The following is a 14,870-nucleotide window of genomic DNA, read 5'->3' as shown; positions in this document are numbered from 1 at the left end:
GACATTTCTCAAGCTGAAGAATTAAAGAAAAAGTTTAAGTCTCAAGTTGCAATATTGAGAGATTCTATGGGCAAAATATTGAATGATACAACAAAGATCAAAAGAAGATGGAAGGAATACACAGAGTTACTGTACCAAAAAGAACTGGTCAATCTTCATCCATTTCAAGAGGTGGCATATGATCTAGCACCAATGGTATTGAAGGAGGAAGTCAAAGCTGCAATGAAGGAAATGCAAAGCTCCGGGAACTGACAGAATACCCATTGAGATATTTCAACAAAAGAATGCCCTATGGGAGGCACTCACTCTGTTATGCCAAGAGATTAGGAAGACAGCTACCTGGCAACTGACTGGAAGAGATCCATATTTGTACCCACTCCAAAGAAAGGTGATCCCACAGAATGTGGAAATTATCAAAAAATATCATTAATATTGCACACAAGTAAGATCTTACTGAAGATAATTAAAAAACGGTTGCAGCAGTATATTGACAGAGAACTTCCAGAGGTTCAAGCTGGATTCAGAAGAGGATGTGGAACAAGAGATATCATAGCTGCTGTCAGATGGATTTTGGCTCAAGGCAAAGAATATCAGAAAGATGTTTACTTGTGTTTTATTGATTATGCAAAGGCATTTGATTGTGTGGATCATGACAAATTATGGATAACATTGAGAAGCATGGGAATTCCCAAACACTTGATTGTACTCATGAGGAACCTGTACATTGACCAGAAGGCTTTTTTTTTCTCTTGTGTCTTTGTTGAGGTTTTTTCTCGTTGACCTGTCCCTCCTTGAAAGTGGTGTGTTAAAGTCTCCTACTACTATTGTAGAGTTGTCTATTATCCCTTTTAATTTAGTTAATATTTGCTTCATGTATTTTGGAGTACTTTCATTGGGTGCATATATATTTATTATTGTAATGTCTTTTTTGTCAATTGGCCCTTTCAGCATCATATAATATCCCTCCTTATCTCTTATGATGTTTTTCACCTTAATGTCTATTTTATCAGAAATCAATACTGTTACTCCTGCTCTTTTTTGGTTTCCATTGGCTTGGTATATTCTTTTCCATCCCTTAACTCTTAATTTGTTTTTTATCTTTGTGTCTAATGTGAGTCTCTTTTAGGCAGCATATCAATGGGTCTTCTTTTCTTATCCAGTCTGCCACTCTCTTTCTCTTGATAGGTGCATTCACATTGAGTGTAATTAGTGATAGGTATGAATTGATTGCTGTCATTCTATTGTGTTTTTTTGTTGTATTGTTGGTGTTTCTTTTGTCCATATACTTTTCTGTGGTGGGTTCGGTTTGTTGGTTAATGCTTTCTCCCTTTCCTTTGTTGTTGGTTTTGTGCTTATTAAACTCATATGTTTTCCTTCATTTTGGATTTTCTTAGGGGGATTGTTACTTTTCTCTGTGGTTACCTTGGAGTATATTCTTGTCTACATTTTTAGAACAGTGCGTACTGTGAAGACATTGTCCTGTTTTCCTCTCCATTTGAAAATTTGTTCCTAGAAGTTTTATTCTCTATGATAATTTAGTTTCTGTTGTTGTGTGCTGATTGACTTGCTTGGTTTTTAGAGTACAGTGTTTTATGGTCTTATTTTGAGTTTCTATTTCTGGTTTGATTTTAGTATTGATGCCACGTATCCTGATCTTGTTGATCTATGTTCTGGGTTCTCTATTGGAAGGACTTCCTTAAGCATTTCTTGAAGGGTTGGTCTGGTTTTCACAAAATCTCTTAATTTCTGTTTGTCTGAGAATGCCTTGATTTCACCCTCATATTTGATGGATAATTTGGCTAGATATAGGATTCTTGGTTGGAAGATCTTTTCCTAGGGTGTTCTATTATGCCATCCCATTGCCTTCTTGCCTGCATGGTTTCTGCTGAGTAATCGGAGCTCAGTCTAATTGTTTGATTATTATAAGTACTATTTCTTTTGTCCTAGGCAGCTCTCAAAATTTTTTCTTTGTATTTGGTTTTGGAGAGTTTGATTATAATATTCCTCAGTGTTTTTCTCTTGGGATCTATCTTGTGTGGGGTTCTATGAGCTCTTGGACAAATTTCTTTTCTTCTTTCATGATGTGGGGGAAGTTTTCTGTTAGCAGGTCTTCCACAATTTTCTCCATTTTTTTTTTTTTCACCTCTTATTGTTCTGGAATTCCAGTGAGTCTTATGTGGGCTTTTTTTCATGTGATCCCATATAATTCTTAGGTTCTCTTCATTTCTCTTAAATCTTTGATCTGATTTTTCTTCATACAGGCTGGTGTCCAGGGATTTGTCTTCTAGTTGGAATACACGTTCTTCAGCCAGTTCTAACCTACTCTTTTGTGCTTCTCCTGTGTTGTGCAATTCTGTCATTTTGGTATTCATCTTCTGGATTTCTAACTACTGTTTTTGTATGAGTTCTGACTGTGCATTAATCTTATAATTTTGTTCTTCAATGATATTCTCAAGTTCTTCCAGGGAACTGTCTGTGTTCTCCTTGTTTCTGTTTGGGGGTTTCCTTAGGCTCTTGTAAAGCTCTATAAACATATTTTCTAAATTCCTTCTCTGATAATTCTATTGCCTTCTCTTCGTCCATGTTTAATGGGATCTTTGTTTGTGGTTTTGCTTCTAATGCCTTGTCCTGTTTTTTTTTTTGTTTGATTTGAGGTTGTCTGCTGTTTCCTAGACATTTTGAGGTTGTCTTTAACTGTTGGTTATGTATTGATTTGTTTTGTCTTGGTTTTATGGTTTAATATTTTGAAAAGGTAAACCTGGTGTATTTTATTTTATTAGTTATTAATTCAGGTATGCTGGGTTGCTCTGCGGTTTTCTTTGTGATGGTGGAATCACTGTGTGGAATGTGGATATGGGTTTTGGTTTGTAGTAAAGAGGGTTTACAGTTTGAACCAGGAGGTTTTATGTTGGCTGAATGTGGTTTCTTCTATTGGATGAGTGAAGTCATTGGTGGAAAAGGTGGGAGCAGAAGAAAGAAAGCTCACTGTTGCTAGGGGTGGTTTCTAGGGCTTTGAGCAGACTGCTACCGATGACGCCATACTGTTATTTACAGGCCCACAGCTCAATTTCAGCAAACACTCCAGTTGTTAGGGATCACCACTTTCTGCCAGGCTCAGACACATGGAAAAATCCCACTCCTGAGGTCCCTCAGCACCAAAAAGCCAACCCACAACAACTTCTTGGCTCTGTGATCCACTGTGGGTGTTTCTCTCTCTGGCCCCGCCTGCCTGCAGCACTGGCCCAACCCATGCAGACTTCAATCCTCTCAGGAGTTCCTCTCTGAGTCCTCCCACCCCAGGCACCAAAGATCCACTCAGTTTCAGCTGTGCTGGAGTTGGGCAAGTGCCTGCTAATAATCCATGGTCCCAAAATTACTGATAAAGTCAAGTGCAGACCTCTTAGTGCCACTAAGCTGACCCAAGCCTACTCAGTGACCCACTGAGGGAGGAGTGGGCCCACCCACCTGGAGCACCAATGGACTCTTTGGTCAGGTTTCAGTGGCACTGGATGTGCCCATTTGCACTTAGCCAACCCAAGTTACTGATAAAATCAGGTGCTGAAGGTAGGTCATTGTGGTGAACGCTGGTATGCTTGTGTGGTTGCTGGTATGCTGCTGTATTTTGTCTTCTGCCTTAACCCATGGAGGTCTCAGATAGTCATTCTTGCCTGCTGGACACTCCCCCACACTCCATAGGATAGATGTTCTTTTTTTTTTTTTTTTTCCCCCTCTATACCTTCTTTTCTCCAATTCTACTCCTCTGAGTTTGGTGCACTCTGACTCAGTGAGTGTTCAGAGCACCAAAATCCCCAATTCAAACTGCTGTACCTAGTTTTTCAAGCAGTAAGATGCTAGAGGGAAATGGTGTGGTGATTACTGACAAGACTCCATTTTGAATCCTCTCCAGAATTGTCTATTTTCCCTTTCAGTTCAGTTCATGCTTGCTTTATGTATTTTGGAGCTCTTTCATTTGATGCACAGATAGTTATTATGGTTATGTCCTCTCAGTGGATTGATGCTTTTATCATTATATCATATCCTTCCTTGTCACATATGGTGGCTTTTTCCTTGGAGTCTATTTTATCACTATAAATATGCCCCTCTTGCTCCTATTTAGTTGCCATTAGCATGATATATTTTTTCCAACCTTGATTTTTAATTTATTTTTATTGCTGTGTCTAAGATGAGTCTCTTGTAGGCAGCATATTGATGGGTCTTGTTTTCTCATCCAATCTTCCACTCTCCTTCTCTTGATTGGTGGGTGCATTTACTCCATTCACATACAGTGTAATTAATAATAGGTATGAATTTACTGCCATCATTTTTGGGTGTGTGTTTTTATTTTGGTGTTGATGGGTTTTTTTGTTGTTTTTGTTGTTTTTCCAAATAGTTTTCTGTGCTGAATTCATTTTGTTATTGAGTTTTATTTCCCTTTTCTTCATTGTTGTTAATTTTGGTTTACTAAGTCCTTGTAATTTTCTTTGTTGTTATTGTGATTAGAAAGTTTATTTATTTTCTTTGTGGTTACCCTGTAGTAAATTCTTATCTTCCTAACTTTGGAACAATCTGTTCTTTATTGATATTGTCATAACTTCCTCTCCATTTGGAAGTTCTGTAATTATACCTTTAATTCCCTCTATTTGCTTTGTAGTTGGTATCATTTACAGACTGACTCCTCTTGTTCTCTATTTTCCATTTTGTAAGATTAATTTAGTTTTGAGAATTATTTTCCTTGGTTGGTTTCTGGGTGATATTGTCCTGTGTCTTAATCTTAAATTGTTTTCTTCCATTATTGGTTTTCTGTCTAATGGATTCTGTTTTGGTGCTCTAGTGCTGTTGTAACGGAAAATATCACAAGCAGATGGCTTTAACAAACAGGGATTTATTCCCTTACAGTTTAGGAGGTTAGAAGTCCAAGTTCAAAGTGTCAGCTCTAGGGTCTAGGTGAAGGCCCCTCAACCATGGGCTTCAGCTCTGCCTCTTGCTCCCAGACCACTGGTACTGGAGGCATCTCTTAACTCAGGCAGCTGCTGGCTGTGGAGGCTGACAAACCCAAGGTTGACTAGTAAAATGGCACAGTCCCAAGATTGACAAGCAACATCGCAGGCCACTTGTTCAAGTCCAGAAACAGTCCCAACATTGGCAGGAAACATGGCAGACCACTGATGATTTGGCCAAAATGCAGGATCCAGGTGTGCCAAGAAGCTAGAGACCTTTCTCAAAGTTGACTTCTTATATACTAGAAGCTGACCACATCCCTAAGACAGCTACTCAGCTGCTGAAACAGATTCCACCATGGAGTTGATTACTAGTCTCATCATGGAGAATAACTACCTTCAGCTGCCCAGCCACTCAAAACCAGGCCCTGCCATGTTGACACATAAGCTTAACTACCAGATTTCCTGTAGCATATCTTGTAGTGTTGGCCTGGTATTTACAAATTCTCTTAATTTCTGTTTGTCTGGGAATGTCTTAATTTCATCATTATATTTGAGGGACAGTTTTGCTGAATATATAATTCTTGGTTAGCAATTATTTTCCTTTAAGCTGTTGTATATGTCATCCCATTGTCTTCTTGCCTGCATGGTTTCTGCTGAGAAATCAGAGGTTAGTCTTATTGGTTGCTGTGGTAGTTAAGGTTGTATGTCAACTTGGCTGGGCCTGGTTGAATGGCTGGACAGCTGGTGGTAGTTATTCCCCATGATGAGACTGGCAATCAACTCCATGGTGGGATCTACCACAAGCAGCTGACTAGCAGCTTTAGGGATATGTTCTGCTTCCCATATATAAAAAGCAATTTTGGGAATGGTCTCTAGCTTATGGCATGCTTTGAACCCTGCATATAGCTGAGTTGTTGTTCAGCAGCCTGCCATGCTCTGCCAATCTTAGAACTTTCAATGGACTTGAATCAATGGATTGCCATATTGTTTGATAACATTGGGACTGTGCCATTTTATTTGTCAACCTTGGGTTTATTATCCTCAGCAGCCAGTAGCTGCCTGAGTGAAGAGATGCCTCTAGCTTCAGTGGGCCAGGAGCTAGAGGAAGAACTGAAGCCCAACGTTGAGGGCCTTCACACAGCCTCTAGAGCCTGGCACTTGGAACTTGTGCTTTTAACCTCTAATAATTGTAAGAATAAATTTCTGTTTGTTCAAGCCATCCCATTTGTGGTATTTCTGTTAGAGCAGTACTAGGTAATCAATACGGTTGCTGTTTGTAGGTAATGTATCATTTTTCCCAAAATGCTCTCATGATTCTTTCTTTGCCTTTGGTTTTGGGAAGTTTGATTATGATATGTCTTGCTGACTTTTTCTCTGGGTCTATCCTGTATGAGAAGCTTTGGTACATAGTGCCTAAGGCATTTGACTGCTAACCAGAAAGTTGGCAGTTCAAACCCACCAGCCACTCCTTGGAAGGAAGGTTGGGCAATCTACTTCCGTAGTGATACTGCCTCGGAAACACAAGAAGAGGTCACTATGAGTTGGATCCTACTTGACAGCGGTGCGTTTGGTTTGGTTTTGCTTTATCCTGTATGGGATTTGTTGAGCTTTCTGCTTGGATATCTTTTCATCTTTAATGATTTTGGGGAAGTCTTCTGATAGTAAATCTTTGACAATTTTCTCTGCCTTCTTTCTTTCCTTTTTTTTTTTTTTTTGCCTTCTCTTGTTCTGGAATTCCAATCAGACATATGTTATTTCTTTTTATATCAATCCTATAACTCTTAATTTTTCTTCATTCTTTTTTCTGATTTTTCCTCATACAAGGTTGTGTCAAGGGATTTTTCTTCTAGTGGGGAAGAGTGTTCTTCACCCAATTCAATTCTACTCTTTTGTCTTTCTGTGTTATCTATCTCTGTCATTTTAGTGTTAATCTTTTGGATTTCCAATTGCTCTTTTTTGAATGATTTGTAATTGTCCATTTACTTTGTCATTTTGCTCTTGTGTTGTTTTCCTGAATTCTTCAAGGGTATTTTCTGTCTCTTCCTTGCTTGTATTTATGGTTCCCTTGAGCTCTTGGAAGGATATATATATATATAAGCTCTGGTAGCATAGTGGCTAAGGCACTTGACTGCTAACCAGAAGGCTGGTGGTTCAAATCCACCAGCCACTCCTTGGAAGGGGTAATCTACTTCCATAGTGATACTGCCTCAGAAACCCAAGAAGGGGTCGCTATGAGTTGGGTCTGACTCAACAGCACATAACAACAACAACAACGTGTGTGTGTGTGTGTGTGTGTGAGTGTGTATACATATATATGTATATATATATGCACACACACACACACACATATATAGTCTTTTGAACTACTTACCAGGTAGATCTATTGTCTATTCTTCTTCAGAGACATTTCCTAGTTCTTTATTTTGGTCACTTGCTTCTGCTATCTTGTTCTGTTTCTTTTGGTGAATTGAGGTTGTCTGTGGTCTCCAAGACATTTTGAAGTTGTTGTCTTTATTTGTTGATTATGTGTTGGGTTGTTTCACCTTGTTTTTCTGTTTTTCTTTGTTTCAGTATACCCAGATGTGTGGGGAGGCATGATTCTTTGGTTGTTCGTTTGGCAGTACTGGAACTTCCTCAGCTGTCTCTGGGTTAGTGGAGTAACCGGTGCAAATGTGGGTAAGCATCCTTGTTTGTCATGAAGAGGAGCTGCAGGTGAGATGCACATACATTGTCCACTCTCATTGATCCACTGGTGCAGGATCTGTTGGTGTTCTCCCATTGGATGAGGTGGTCAGTGCAGTATATATAGATGACTAATGGAGAATTAATGTCTCCTTTTCTACGGATCAGACAGGGAAAACAACAATAAGGAGAGAATATAAAGAATAGAAGCTAAAAATTAATTGAAAAAGAGAGAAAGAGACAAAAGATTGGTAAAAAAATAATAAATGAAAAAGAAGAGGAAGAAATGCACAAATAGAAAAGAAGAAAAATTGTGTAAAAATAAAGGAAAGAAATGAGAAAAATATGTGGGAAAAAAGCAAAGGAGAAGGGGCTTTTGTAGTTATAATTAGCCAACAACCCTGGGAGCAGGTTGTTTTGGAGCAACCCATTGAGTGTATGCCTACAGAGGTAGGCATCTGGCTGAAATGTGTGCCTCTAGGAGAGGAGGCTGCAAAGGTGTACTTCTTACATTCAGTGTGAAAAATATCTCTCAGTGACTCAGGCACAAAGCAGGTGAACTTCAGCCCCTGGCTCTGGCTGCCAGTGGCAAGTTGTTGGGGGTAGCTGGGCTGCTGTGGAGATGGCCAGATATCTGGGAATGTGAGGGCAGAACTTCCCTAGCGACTGGGTTCGTGGGGGTGGGAAGAGTACTTTCCTGTAAGCACCAAGATGGTATATGTTTGTTAGAACAGAGAGTGTAGTTCTCCAGTCATTCACTGCTGATTCACTTGTGTGGATCTGGCCTCCTTCTGGGCACATGCAGCCATTTATCTAGGTCTTGCCCAGATTCAATCAAGTGAGAGGTCATCCTGAGCCTAACTTGTCCAACCATCCCAACACAGTTTTTTCCTCTCATGTAGGTACTCACCCCAAATGATAGTGTCTACTAGTGTTGAGTTGTTTCATTTCCTTTTTTTCTGGCTCCCTCCTTGCTCCACAGTCACCCGTGCTACTGGGAGTCTGACCTGTTTACACGCACTTTCCTTTCCCAGCTTCATCATGAACACATTGTGCTCACCTGGGTTTCTGTCAGCTCTGTCTACATTGTGTCTCTTTTGCTGTGTGGAATCCATGTAGTTGATTTGTCCTTTTTACCATACGGTACCTCTGTGATTTAAAACATCCAAGCTACATCAGGTCCTGGCTTCCTCCCTCTCCCAGTCACTGTCCTTGCTCCCTCTCCCTTTCCAATTAGAATTCAGTCTAATTCTTCATGCTTTCATTTGATGCTCAGAGTTCCACGATCCTTATTTGTATTTGTTTCACTCTATTTTTCTGGGTCTTTGTTGTAGAGGGACTGGGCAAAGTGTTAGCAGGATGCTTTCTTGTCTCCACCCCCATGGTTTAATATTCAGCCAAACAATAAACAGAACTAAAGGGTGAACAATAACACTAAGGAAGCATACATTTCTTAGATCACCATTTGAGATCACAAAAGCAGTATTTGCCCAAGGACAAAGTTCAGAAGGCAGGAAGGGTTAGGAAAGGAGGAGATAAATGCAAATGAGAAAAAGTGAGCAAGTGGGATGACTGATGTTATATTGAGGGGATTGCAATCAATGAAATGAAAAAAAAAAGTATATGAATTGCTGAGAGGAAAATGGATTTGCTCTATAAACTTTCACCCAAATAACAATAAAAAGTTGAAAAGAAACCACTGCAATTGAGTTGATTTCAACTCATAGCAACTCTATAGGACAGAGTAGAACTGCCCCCACAGAGTTCCCAAGGCTGCAATCTTTAAGGAGGTAGATGGGTGGGTTCACAGACTTCTTAGTAAGCAACCAAGCACATAATGACTGCACCACAAGGATTTCTTGGTTATGAGGTAGGATTGTTCATAATAGAAAACTGGTAAGCACCCTCTTAAAGTGGAAAAATTGTGGGACCTGGAAAAAAAAAAAAAAGGCAGTCTTGTGAACTTCCAACTCTCGTAGGTTTCACTGTAATAATCTAACCGCAAAAGAAATTCCATGACTGAATGAGAAATTTGATAACATTTTTTCTTTTCCTTTGTATTTTTCATGAATGAACAAATTTCCTATAATTAGTTAAATAGTATAAATAATTTCAACAAAATGTTCATGTGAAAATCAATGGGCTTTGATCTTCTTGCACTTAGATTAATAATAGGCTTTCAAAAAAAATAAGAGAGCTTAAGTTAGTGAGCAGTTTTCATATTCAAGCCATAATTGAAACTATCCATATATCTATATATCTATATATATACACATAAGGACCCTAGAAAGAAAAGGGCAATTCCCCAACTAACAGTCTAATTTGTTTGCAGAATATTAGGAGAATTTTACTTTATTTATAATTCTGTTATATTGTCTGTGAAGCAGAAATGAAACAAAATTTAAAGTCAATGCTTCTGCTTGATATGTGTGAGTTAGGTAAACATGTTTAAACCCACCAGCTGCTCTTCAGAAGAAAGATGAGGCAATATGCTTCTGTAAAGATTTACAGCCTTGAAAATCCAATGGGGGTCACTATGAGTCAGAATCAATTGATGGCAGTGAGTTTGTTTTTTGTTTGAGGGAGAAGTGTAACTAGGGGGTGGTGCGTGGTATAGGTCATATTACCAAAACTTTGTGCAACAGAATATGATCTGTTCAGGGATGAAGGCTCTTTTAATCCTTTATGTTTACTTCCCCATTCTAGAGGGAAATTTCTAGGAAGAACTCCTGAGCTCAGACTTTCATAAATTTGTTAGTCTTTGGAAAAGACTAACATCATAGGTCACAAGATAAAAAACGAGACCCTAGGAACACAGGTTTTAGAATCACTTGATCTTTATGGGGATGTCTAGAGTTCTATGCATCCAAGAATGGGTCCAAGAGAGAGAAGTACATGGAGGACTGACTGCAGATCAACAAAGGCAGCGAACAATGATTTTACTCACCATATTCTTTCTCAGAAAGGTTCTGAGTCAGAAAAACTGAATTTTGGAACTGACAATTTCTCTGCTGCTGGCAACTTTAGACAAGTCATCTATCCTCTTTTTATTCTTCATAATCTCATTTACTAAATGAAAGTGATAACACTAGTCCTCTTTAAACCACTTAAGACTATTTCAAGGGTAAAATAATACAAAGCTGCTCACATGAAAAAAATATTAGCATTGTTATTGATGATGTGGTATTTTTGCTCATATTTGATTTCATAATAATAGTTTTCCCAATGACTATTTGCAATATACATCACTTCCTGATAATTAAACAATGTTTTAGAGATGTAAGAACTGCAGAAAGTGCATAATATGGAAAAAATCATCTAAATGATACTGTAATTGTGCAGACCACTCAACCCAGGGTAACACACCCACATACTCTATGGAGATGCATCCCTTGGAGCAATCAACCACATGACACCAGAGAGGCAACATCCACATGGAAGAAATGTAGGACACACAGGAGTGCATAACTATGAGGGATCCAGGGTGGGGCGTTGGTTACTGGGAAGGGAGGAGAGGAGAAGGGGTTAGGGTTGGGGATGGTAATTGGGGAGTGAAACCAAATGTACATGAAATGTTGAATGTAAAACAAACTCTGCACTGTAAATTTGCACCTATAGTACAATAAAATAAATAAATAAATGATACTGCAATTTCCATAAAAGTAGGGATTACTTTGGTTTGACCTCCACAGTGATCCAACTGTATCCCCAGCACATAGCTGAATTCCTGGTACAAAACATTCAACATATATTTGTTGTGTGCATGATTAGATGAAAGAATAGACATGGAAGTGGTCTGATATCTTTTGTACCACATGAAGCTAATATTGAAGGTCTGAATTCCAGGCTCTGTATTCTGCCTGAAATGGAGAGCATATTAACATGAAGAAATCATGTTCTCAATTTACATGTTCAGAATCTGTTTGCAATGTTTTAACATAAAAGCTATATAATGACTACATATTAAAGGAAATGGCTATAGTTGACTTCATGTGGAATTTAAGTCATAAAAGAATTGTGCAGAATTAAGATACTTAGCTCCTCACACCTTTGAAGGTGTATTTTAAATACTATAAATGCATAATTGATGGAAACATCACTGCTTCCAGTGCAGACAGCTCTGGATTGTATTGTCAATATTTGTACCCTCTCAATCTAGGCTGTGAGGAAAATAGTTTCATGGTAATGTTTGGGTTAAATGAACCTCTCCACAAAGGTTTGAAACTATGCATTTCTAGGCTATTTTATCTACCACTCGCCTGTCAGTTTGTTGTATTATTGTGGTATGCATGTTGCTGTGAGGCTGGAAGCTATGCCTCCAGTATTTTGAATACCAACAGAGTCACCAATGGTGGGCAAGTTTCAGCAGAGCTTCCAGACTAAGATAGATTGGGAAGAAAGATGGAACCATCCACTTCTGAAAAAATTGGCCACTGAAAACCTTGTGAATAGCAGTGAAACTGTTTAATACAGTGCCAGAAAGTGAGCCCCTCATATTGGAAGGCACTGAAAATATGACTGGGGAACTACTATCTCTTCAAGGTAGAGTCAACCTTAATGACATGGATGGAATAAAGCTTTTGGGACCTTCATTTGCTGATGAGGCTTCAGTCAACATGGGAAGAAAAAGTTGCAAACATTCTTTAATAATCATAACATGCAATGTATGAAGTATGAATTTCAGAAAATTGGAAGTTGTAAAAAATAAAATGGAACACATAAAGATCAATATCCTAGGCATTAGTGAGCTGAACTGGACAGGTATTGGCAATTTTGAATCAGACAATCATATGTTCTACTATGATGGGAATGTCAAGTTGGAGAGGACTGGCATCACTTTCATTGTCAAATACAACATTTAAAGATCTATTGTGAAGTCTAATGTTGTCAATGATGGATGTGGTAGTTCAGTTTGTATGCCAACTTGGCTGGGCCTGGTTGGGTGGCTGGGCAGCTGGTGGTAATTATTCCCCATGATGAGACTGGCAATCAACTCCATGGTGGGATCTACAACAAGGATCTGAGTAGCTGCCTTTGGGATGTGGTCTGCTTTCTGTATATAAGGAGAAGCTTTGAGGGTGTTATTATTTGCCCTCAAGTCAGACCCGACTCATAGCGATGCCTCCTTGGGTTTCCGAAGCAGTATCATTACAGAAGCAGATTGCCCAAACTTCCTTCCGAGGAGTGGCTGGTGGGTTTGAACTGCCAGGCTTCTGGTTAGCAAGTGCTTTGGGCACTATGCTACCAGAGCTCTGAGGATAGTCTCTAGCTTATGGCACCTTGAATACTGCATGTAGCCATGTCATTGTTCAGCAGCCTGCCATACTCTGTCAACATTGGGATTTACAATGGACTTGAATTAATGGCCTGCCATGTGATTTGGTAATATCAGGACTGTGCCTTTTTACTTGTCAACCTTGTGCTTGGTAGCCTCAGCAGGGAGCATCTGTCTGAGTGAACAAAAGTCTCTAGCTTCAGTGGGCCGGGAGCTGGAGGAAGAGCTGAAGCCCAAGGCTGAGGGGCTTTCACCCAGCCCCTAGAGCCTGGCACTTTGAACTTGGATTTAAAGCCTCCAAACTTTATTTAAAGAGAATAAACTTCTGTTTATAAGGCCATCCCATTTGTGGTATATTCTTGGATAATATCTATACACTTTCAAAGAAGTTTAATTAATACAACTACTTTTCAAATTTACATGCTAACCACCAAAGGGAAAGATGAAGAAATTGAAGATTTTTTTACTAACTTCTCCAGTCTGAAATTCACAAACAGGAAATCAAGATTCATTAATAATTATTGGTGATTAGAATGAAAAAATTAGAAACAAAGAAGCAGTGCTGTTAGTTGGAAAATATGGCTTTGTTGACAGGAAAGATGCTGGAGATCACATGATAAAATTTTACAAGATCAATAACTTATCCATTGCAAATAACTTTTTTCAACTATATAGATAGTGCCTATACACATGGACATTGCCAGATGGAATTAACATGTGTCAAATACTACCACTGTGCCACTGTGGAAAGAGGGAATGGAGAAGCTCAATATCATCACTCAAAACAAGGCCAGGAGCTGACTGTGGAACAGACCATCAGTTGATGCTATGCAACCTCAAACTAAAGCTGAAAAAATTTAAAGGAAGTCCACAAGAGCCAAAATACGGCCTTGAATATATCCTACCTGAATTGTGAGAACATTTGAAGAAGAAATTTACACACTGAGCACAGTGACTGAAGACAGATGTGTTGTGGGATGACATCAAGAACATCACACATGTCCACCTACTCTAGAGAAATGCACCCCTTAGATCAATCAGCCATGAGACACCAGAGGTTCAGGATTCATGAGGGAAAGATGGACAGACAGGACTGCATAGTTAAGAAGGGCACAGGGAGGGGTAGTCACAGGGAAGGGAGGGGTGGATTATTTTTATGGTTGGGGCCGTGAAATTAAATGCACATGAACTATTGAATGTAAAACAAATTTGCTTGTAAATCTGTACCCAAAACACAATTAAAAAAAAAAAAAATCATACGTGAAGAAAGCAAAGATCACTAAAAAGACAGAAAAGGAAGAAAAGACCACAATGGATGTTAGAAGACACTCTGAAACTTGATCTTGAATTGGAAATAGCTAAAGGAAGTGGAAGAAATGAAGTAAAAGTGCTGAATGGATTTGAAAGGGTGGCTCAAGAAGACAAAATAAATATTATAAGGAAATATGCAGAGACCTGGAGTTAGAAAAACAAAAGGGAAGAATATGCTCGGCATTTCTCAACTTAAAGAACTGAAAAAGATATTCAAGCCCCAAGTTGCAATATTAAAAGATTCTATGGGCAAACCATTGAATGATGCAGGAAGCATCAAAAGAAGATGGAAACAATACAGAGAGTCACTGTATCAAAAAGAACCGGTCAATGTTCAGCTATTCAGGAGCTGGCATATGATCAAGAACCAACAGTACATAAGTCAAAGCTGCACTGAAGGAATTGGCAAAAAAAAAAAAAAAAAAAAGGCTCCAGCAATTGACAGGATACTCATTGAGATGTTTCAACAAATGGATGCCACACTGGAGGCATTTACTTTTCTATGCCAAGAAATTTGGAAGACAGCTACCTGGCCAACAGACTGGAAGAGATACACGTTTGTGTCCATTCTAAAGAAAGGCAATCCATTAAATTTTTATGTGCTTCCAAAGACTTCTCCAAAAGAGTCAAAAGAGAACCTACAGATTGGGAAAAAATATTTG

The sequence above is a fragment of the Orycteropus afer genome, unplaced genomic scaffold (assembly GCF_000298275.1).
Source record: "Orycteropus afer afer isolate SDZICR_OR568_19922 unplaced genomic scaffold, OryAfe1.0 scaffold00877, whole genome shotgun sequence".
NCBI classification, from domain to species: Eukaryota; Metazoa; Chordata; class Mammalia; order Tubulidentata; family Orycteropodidae; genus Orycteropus; species Orycteropus afer.
This window is presented reverse-complemented; position numbering follows the sequence as displayed.